Source organism: Piliocolobus tephrosceles, chromosome 1 (assembly GCF_002776525.5).
Source record: "Piliocolobus tephrosceles isolate RC106 chromosome 1, ASM277652v3, whole genome shotgun sequence".
In the NCBI taxonomy this organism is placed as follows: domain Eukaryota; kingdom Metazoa; phylum Chordata; class Mammalia; order Primates; family Cercopithecidae; genus Piliocolobus; species Piliocolobus tephrosceles.
Window position 1 is genome coordinate 84,922,023 of NC_045434.1, and position 9,349 is coordinate 84,931,371.

The 9,349-nt window shown below is 44.6% G+C and overlaps 1 pseudogene; it reads right to left on the reverse strand.

The window, feature by feature from the left end:
* Positions 1–3,144: 3,144 nt before the first annotated feature.
* On the reverse strand, positions 3,145–9,349 carry LOC111537022 (annotated as a pseudogene).

Consider the following 9,349-nt stretch of genomic DNA (forward strand, 5'->3'; position numbering starts at 1 on the left):
ATAAAGGTTCCAGGCCATTTGAAACTAGATTCCATGGAGGCTAGAGGACACCACGTTGCTGAGAATGTTGCTAAGAATGCTGCCTTAAGAGTCCTACTGGGCCGGGCGCGGTGGCTCAAGCCTGTAATCCCAGCACTTTGGGAGGCCGAGACGGGCGGATCACGAGGTCAGGAGATAGAGACCATCCTGGCTAACACGGTGCAATCCCGTCTCTACTAAAGAATACAAAAAACTAGCCGGGTGAGGTGGCGGGAGCCTGTAGTCCCAGCTACTCGGGAGGCTAAGGCAGGAGAATGGCGTAAACCTGGGAGGCGGAGCTTGCAGTGAGCTGAGATTCGGCCATTGCACTCCAGCCCGGCGACAGAGCTACACTCCGTCTCAAAAAAAAAAAAAAAAAAAAAAAAAAAGTCCTACTGATCAATTCTCTGTCATGGAGTTATCCAGTTGGAAAGATTTCCAAAGGATATGATCTTAGAACAATGACTAAAGATGAACATTACCGAGCACCAGAGGCCAAAAAAAAAAAAAACAACCACAATGGGAAAAATACAGTCTGACGGTTCAGTGATAGAGAGGAACTCTGGTGTGGACCAAGTAAAAGGCCTGTACTTTTACTTTTATCCATGAAATTTCTGTTAAGTATTGTGCAGGAATTGAGCCATGGGGCTGTGGAAAAGAGGATCATTTTTATGAAACAGTACTGGTAGGGCCATGTCAATGGACTTGCTAAAAGGGCTTACCTCGCCTACCAGACCTGCTTTGAAATCAAACCTGGAAAACCAGTGTGAACAGCCCTTGGCCATTCTGACCTGACTAATGGGCCACACAGGGTTTGGCAGATGGACTTCATCCAGACGCTTCCTTCACATGGGTATACATATGTCTTAAGTAAGTTAGCATACTGAAACATTAATTACTAAGCATAAGTTTAAACACTTTGGCATCGTGTTTTTATATGATATAGAGAAGCTAAGTGTATTTAGGTCTAGTAATATGAAATATTGTTTCCAGAAATTACGAAATGGGGAATGCTGATATAAGTTCACCACAATGCTTGCTAGTATTCTAGAAATTAAGATTCTAACAGTTAAAAGTTATAATAACATATGGGATTAAACTACTAGAAAGAAAACAACTCTGTCTGCAAGGGAAAAAAATATGTGTTTGATAGGAAAAGATATGAAGAACATATTTTTGTTTAACAAAGGGGTTATAAATGGTTTGTGGAAATTTTGTGTTATCAAACCTGACTGAAATTGAATGGATTTATTTGAATGATTTTATTAAAATTAGCTTTAGCATTAATAGTACACTGGTGCAAAAGTAGTATTTGCTCTTTGTTAAGATGACAAAGTTTTCTTGGAGTATTGGTCTGAGAATGTAAAGGATTCTTTTTCCTTTCAATTGGTGTGGAAAAAGAAGATTTTGTGTTTTATCAAGATAATTTTTTGTGCTTTGGCTTTTATTAGGTCTTTATTTTTTATTTTTATTTAGTTATTTATTTTTGAGACGATGTCTGGCTCTATTGCCCAGGCTGGAGGGCAGTGGCACTATCCTGGCTCACTGCAACCTCCGTCACCTAGGCTTATGCATCCTCCCACCTCAGCCTCTCAAGTAGCTGGGACTACAGGTGCACACCACCAGGCCCAGCTAATTTTTGTATTTTTTTGTCAAGATAAGGTTTCACCATGTTGCCCAGGCTGGTCTCAAACTCGTGAACTCAAGAAATCCACCCGCCTCAGCTTCCCAAAATGCTGAGATTACAGGTGTGAGCCACCATGCCCAGCCTGGGTCTTTGATTATTTAAATGAGTCTTCACAATATTAAATACCTAAGTTTTTTTTGACAACTCTGTAACCTACATTTGCCTTTTGAAGTATTTTATTACTCTGGTTAAATCAATGACTATTATTCCACAGTGACCTGTGATCTGATTTTAATCAAGTGTTTTAAACCTTTTTACATTTTGACAAATTTCCCAAAATCCAATTCTAAATTAAGTCTTTTTGAGTCAAGCTAATTTTGGGATATTCCAGAAGGCCTCTGGAACATCCAAAAGAGATATATCAAACCGATTATTTTCATTTGGCATATTAAATTATATGGGGGCCAGGCATGGTGGCTCACACCTGTAATTCCAGCACTTTGAGGGGCCATGGTGGATGGATCTCTTGAGCTCAGGAGTTCAAGACCAGCCTGGGCAACATGGTGAAACCCCATCTGTACCAAAAAACAAAAAATTAGCCAGGCACGGTGGCACACAACTGTGGTCCCAGCTACTCAAAAGGCTGAGGTGGGAGGATTGCTTGAGCCTGGTTGGTGGAGGTTGCAGTGAGCCAAGATTGCAGCACTGTACTCTGTCACCCAGAGTACAGAGTGGGTGACACTGGGTGTCAGAACCAGACTCTGTCTCAAAACAAAACTATATGGGAAGTATTGTCAAATAACTGATGCTAAGCTATCTTTGAATTATTTTTGTATGAACGTGTTATTAATATGTGTTTCATAAATTGTATAAAATTCCTAAGACTCCAGTATGTTAGCCATGATTTTGATTATTTTATTAAATTGTTGTATGCCACAGAAATAATTAAATTTTCTTGTCAACTGAAACATTATTATTAGGCACTCTCATCAGATCTTTACCCATGGCCATTTAAAGTCTGGTTGTTCACAGTTAATTGGTTTATAATCATGCTTTTCTAAAAGTGTTTTGCAAGCAACTATAATCCTAAAGTGGTTGTGTCTTCAAGGAGATGCATGGAAACCTTGGTGCTTTGGGAAACTCTCTCAAATCGGGTTTTTCCTTTGTTCTCACACCACCATGACAACACAGAAGACTTCTGTGATGAAAGGTGTAGGGTTTTTCACCACACACCAGGCAGCAGACACCAGCGAGGTGTCCTCCAATTCAATTCTAACACTATCTACCTGGAGATAGTGTCAGATTTCACAGGCTTGGGACTCAGTCCCCAAGACTGCCCCCGACACTCTCAGACACCAGTTGCAAGTCCAGGTCTCGGGAACGGCTGACTAATTGGCTTCAAGTTGGGGGTGCCACAACCCTCTCTTTGGGTTTTATTAACTTGCTAGAGTGACTCACGGAACTCAGGGAAACATGTTTTTTTGTTTTGTTTTGTTTTTTGTTTTTGTTTTTGTTTTGAGACAGAGTCTTGCTCCTTTGCCCAGGCTGGAGTGTAGTGGCATGATCTCGACTCACTGCAACCTCCGCCTCCCGGGTTCAAGCGATTCTCCTGCTTCAGCCTCCTGAGTAGCTGGGATCACAGGCGCCCACCACCATGCCCAACTAACTTTTGTATTTTTAGTAGAGGCGAGGTTTTGCCATGTAGGCCAGGCTGGTCTTAAACGCCTGACCTCAGGTGATCTGCCTGCCTCGGCCTCCCAAAGTGCTGGGATTATAGGCGTGAGCCACCGTGCCCAGCCAATTTTTTTTTTAACTTGAAACACAAACGCTTTATTTAAAGACTCATCTGAATTCCTGTGTGGCAGGCCAAGAATAAAATAAAGGAGAACGCAGCACACCATTCTCACCGGTCAAGTGGTCGAACCCAACATCCAAGACCCAGCGAGCAGCCAAGATCAGTGCAACCTCCTGACCTCTGGCTCTGACTCCAGGGAGAGCACAAAACCCTCGCACATGGGGCCTTTTACATTGTGGATGATGGAGCAGCTCGTATCCTCCATAAATTCCATGCGCATCTGCATGCACTGTCCCTTAGAGCTGGTTCTGCCCAGAACCTTGGTGACCCTGGCCAGCTTGATAGGCTGCATGTGGCTGGTGTCTATGATGGCGGTGCGGTGGCAGTTGAGTTAAGATAACACTTACGTTTGCTGGTTTATTAAAAAGGGTATTTTTGAGGATACAAATCAACAGCGAGATGAAGAGACGCATAAGGCGAGGTCTGGAAGGGTCCTAAGCACAGGAGCTTCTGTCTTCATGGAGTTAAGAGTGCAACACCCTCCCAGCCTGTGGATGAGTTCTTCTTCACCTTTCTCTCAGCCTTCACATGTTCAGCTCTCTCGATGCCCCCCAAACCCTGCCCTGTGGGCCTTCTATACTTTATTGGTTGTCCATGATAGAAGCATGGATAACTGTGTCAAAACATGATTGAATTAAAAAAAAAAAAAGTCTGATCCAAACCTAGCAAGACATCTCCACGTCCTTCCTCCAGAGTGTGGGGAAGGGCCCTTTCCGGAATGAGGGTCTTTTGATCCACAATCAGATTAGAGTCCTGCCTTGGGCAAGTGAAAGAGAAGGGCAGAGATATTCTGTCTCCTGAGACCCAAAGCACCCAACATTATAACAAAAGACTGTAACAATGGTTCTTGGAACTATGACCTAGGAACTGTGGACAACGTCTCTATATCAGGACACCACAGATGGAAAAGACTGTGACAAGTATAGGTTTCTGGTGATTTTAAGATCATACCATTGGGCTGGGTAAGAATTTCTAGAACTCTAAGGGAAAAACTAGACTCACCAAATTGCTAACCCAACATCAAGCAGGACAAAAATTAATCACATGAGACTAAATGGACTGACGAATTATGGGTTTCTATGTCTTTTTAAAATTCAAAAATATTGCTGGTTCTTTCGTTTTTCAGATTTAAGGAAACCTTTTCTTTTAGGCTATCTATAGCTTAAGGCAATTTGGTAACTTATACCTTTGTGAACAAAAATAGAGACATTTGCTTTTTTCTCCCTACCTGATCCTTCCAGAATTTAGAAACTACTCATGAGGATTCTTATTTTTATGACAAAATAATTATTTTTATATGTTCAATAGAATCTGCTGTTGGCTGGGCATCTCAGTCTCCCAAAAGTGAGGGATTAATCCCAACACTTTAGGAGGCTGAGATGGGAGGGAAGATCACTTGAGGCTAGAAGGTTAAGGCTCTAGGGAGCTATTATTGCACCACTGTGCTCCAGCCTGGGCAACAGAGTGAGGCCCTGACAGAAGAAGAGGATGAAAGAAGAAAGAAGAGGAAGAAGGAGGAGGAGAATCTTCCCTCTTTATAACAGGACACAATTGGAAATATTGGTTATATTATGACTGGGATATTGAAATTGAGACTGTAGACACAGACTTTGCCTACAGTACTTACAGACACATTCTATCTACACTGGATTCCTAGCATTGAAAGATTTTTAAAAGTTCATTCTGAGATTCTTGATCTAAAGTTCCAGCCAAGCAAACTTCAAAAGAGTCTATGTGGTTGATTGCTATTCTCACTGAACTTACCTAAATAAGCAGAGCAAGTTTGATGAGGCTAAACATTTTGCAAACAAATTAGTCTTACTCTGATTATCTCTGGTAGAAATGAGGGGCAACTGTAAAGAGAAAATGTATGTTTCAGAAGAAAGAACATTATAGTATACTTGTTATTAGATTGTAGCCTTGTTTGTTGTTCTAGAGTTTTTGTTATCTACCTGCAGAATGGATTGGACCCTGAATTCTTCTTGTTTCCTCCAACATATGTTGACAATTCTCCATCTTAAGAACAAAACTACTAAGCTGGACAACTTGATGTAAACATCGAGGGACAAGTCTCATGCCAACGTGTGGACCATACAGAGTTCACCAAACCACCTGTTGTCATAACCAGAGACAGTCATAATACAAATCAGGACCAGAAGTTGACAATTTTACACTGTGATGCTTTTCCCCAGATATCCAAACAAGACTAGCCTCTCGTCCCTCTCAATTTTTCCTTGCTCATGCCTACCTCTTTCAGTAGTTAGAATTTCACACCAGTAGCTTTTGTGGGTTACCTGATAAAAATATTGGGTCTGTCAGGCCAGACTCTGATCTTTATGACCCAACAGACTCTTTAGTTTACTTAGTGGGTAAGTTTGGCAACATCCCTGATGCAACTGTTTGGCACCAAAGCAAACCAGACCCCCTTTTTCTCACTCCCTGCCTTCATTTTACATAGATTACCTACTAGCTGAACACGAATGGGTCTTGTGTGGTTTCTGGCACATCTTGTTGCACAAGGATAAATACATCAGGTATTGTAGACTCAGTTGCAAAAAATTAACAAACAGACTACTTGGTTACAATGGGTAGACCCATTTTATATAGTTTGATCTATTCAGTTTTCGTTGGTTGGGTTCACAGGGACCCTGGCTAAGGAACATACTCCAAACCCTTGGTATTATCCTCCTGACAGTCACAATAGTGGTCTCCTTGGTGCACAGTATCCTTTCAAATGTTTTAAGTGTTTGCATGTGACCATCTGTTGAACATCAAATGGTCCCTCTTCAGCTGGAATGACAAAAACTGAAAGAAATGCATGATCATGGCCAGGCGTGGTGGCTCACACCTGTAATCCCATCACTTTGGGAGGCCGAGTAGGGCAGATCATGAGGTCAGAAGTTTGAGACCAGCCTAGCCAACATGGTGAAACTCCATCTCTACTAAAAATACAAAAATCAGCTGGGCATGGTGGCGGGCACCTGTAATCCCAGCTGCTCGGGAGGCTGAGGCAGGAGAATTGTTTGAACCCAGAAGGCGGAGGTTGCAGTGAGCCGAGATTGTGCTGTTGCACTAGGTGACAGGGCAAGACTCCGTCTCAAAAAAAAAAAAAAAAAAAAAAGGCATGATCATGAAGACACTGTAACCTATCAATGACGTGATAACATGTTGAGATCAGAAACCCAAACTGACAGTAACTGAGAGAGGCACTTTTAAGTTTTGGTCAAGCTAGGTGACAGCCGGATCAAAATGGGTAAAAATTGTTTTAAAAAAATCATGGGAGGCCATTGTTTTGGACTGAGCTCTTGCGTTAGGTTCAATAGACCAGACCAAACCAAAATTAAATCACTTATGTTAAATACCACATAAGAAAATAAATCCCAAAACAGATTAGTTTTTCCTCAGTTGGCATAATAAGGAAGTCCCTTCTGCTCTCTAACCCTCACAAAAGAGTAACCTGAAGTAAGCTAAAGTTACCAATCTGTTATTTTTCTATCTTGTTTCCTTATTCTCCTCACCTTACAAAACCCATGGTTCTGCTATCGCCCAGGCAGGGGCTTTTTATTTTTATTTTTATTTTTTTGAGATGGAGTCTCGCTCTGCCGCCCAGGCTGGAGTGCAGTGGTGCATTTTGGCTCACTGCAAGTTCCACCTCCCCAGTTCACACCATTCGCCTGCCTCAGCCTCCTGAATAGCTGGGACTACAGGCGCCCACCACCACGCCTGGCTAATTCAGGCAGGGGCTTTTATTCTATTTTGTAGAATGAAGGCTGCCTCAATTCATGAATCACGAATAAAAGCCAACAAAACCAATGAACACATATGACATAATTTTGCCTCTGACAGTGAACTTCCCCTTTTTTGCCTAAAAAGCTTCTCCTTGCCCACCTCCCCCAATGCAGCACCTATGGTCCGACATAGCACATGTATTCCAGGTTGCAATCCCTTGTCCAACAAACTGTTTTATTATTAGTATTTTAAAAAAGAGAGACGAGACTTTGCCATGTTGCCCAGGCTGGTCTCCAACTCCTGGGCAAGTGATCCATCTGCCTTGGCCTCCAAGAGTGCTGGGACTGCAGGCATGAGCCATGGTATCTGGCCCCAACACATTTTTTAAAAGTTGTATTTTTTAAAGTTTTACTTTTTTTCTTGCCCTCCTGCAGTTCACATTCAATTTTTTTTTTTTTTTGAGACAGAGTCTCACTCTGTCATATAGGCTGGAGTACCATGGCTCCATCTCGGCTCACTGCAACCTCTGCCTCCCAAGTTCAAGTGATCCTCCTGCCTCAGCCTCCCCAGTAGCTGGAATTACAGGGGCGCACCACCACACCTAGCTGATCTTATATTTTTAGTACACACAGAGTTTCACCATGTTGGCCAGGCTGGTCCCAAACTCCTGGCCTTAGGTGACCTGCCTGCCTCGGACTCCCAAAGTGCTGGCATTACAGGTGTGAGCCACCGCACCCGGCCTTCAATAAAACTTTTTTAAAAATTTAAAATAGGCCGGGCGCGGTGGCTCAAGCCTGTAATCCCAGCACTTTGGGAGGCCGAGACGGACAGATCACGAGGTCAGGAGATCGAGACCATCCTGGCTAACAAGGTGAAACCCCATTTCTACTAAAAAAATACAAAAAACTAGCCGGGCAAGGTGACGGGCGCCTGTAGTCCCAGCTGCTGGAGAGGCTGAGGCAGGAGAATGGTGTAAACTCGGGAGGCGGAGCTTGCAGTGAGCTGAGATCCGGCCACTGCACTCCAGCCTGGAAGACAGAGCGAGACTCCGTCTCAAAAAAGCAAACAAACAAAAACTTTAAAATAATTTTTAGAAATCAAGTGCCGTGGCCAGGTGCGGTGGCTCACGCCTGTAATCCCAGCACTTTGGGAGGCCAAGGTTGGTGGATCACCTGAGGTTGAGTTCAAGACCAGCCTGGCAACATGGTGAAACCCCGTCTCTACTAAAAATACAAAAATTAGCCGGGCGTGGTGGCGGCGGCCTGTAATCCCAGCTACTGGGGAGGCTGAGGCAGGAGAATCGCTTGAACCTAGGTGGCGGAGGTTGCAGTGAGCCGAGATGGCGCCACTGAACTCCAGCCTGGGTGACAAAAGCGAAACTCCGTTTCAAAAAAGAAAAAAAAGAAAAAAATAGGGTCTCGATCTGTCACACAGACTGGAGTGCAGTGACACGAACACCGCTCACTGCAGCCTCGACTTCCCATGCCCAAGCGACCGTCCCACGTCAGCCTCCCGAGTAGCAAGGACTACAGGCACAAAAAAACTTTTTAAATTTTTTGTACAGAAGGGGTTTCCCTATGATCCCCAGGCTGGTCTCCAACTCCTGGCCTCACGCGATCCTCCCGCCTCGGCCTCCCAAAGAGCTGGGATCACAGAGGTGAGCCACGCGCACGGCCACATTTCCCAATTAATGGTTTCTGAAAAGTGGCCGGCTTGGAACGGGTTGGCAGAGTCGTTGGTTAGGACCCACAGTGTCGATGGAGGACGAAACCGGCGCTGTGACATAAGGGGGAGGAGGCGGGCTGGCGCAGCGCTGTGACGTAGCAGATGAAAGCCCGGCCTGCGCTGCACTGAGGTACTTCTCAGAGGGACAGGGCGGGACAAGTACACCGTGGGCGGGGCCAGCGAATCGTGGCGTTAGTTCGCGCTGTGTGGAGGCGGGCCGGCGCGGCGCTGTGACGTAAGCGGGAGGAGGTGGGCCGGGAGGGTGGTGTGGTGAACGCCCCTGCGGTGGCGACAGGCCGGCGCAAGTGGAGGTGGGGCCAGCGCGGCACTGAGGTAAGTACTTCCCTAAGAGGCGGGGAGGAACGAGTCAGACATGGGCGGGGCAGGAGCATCAT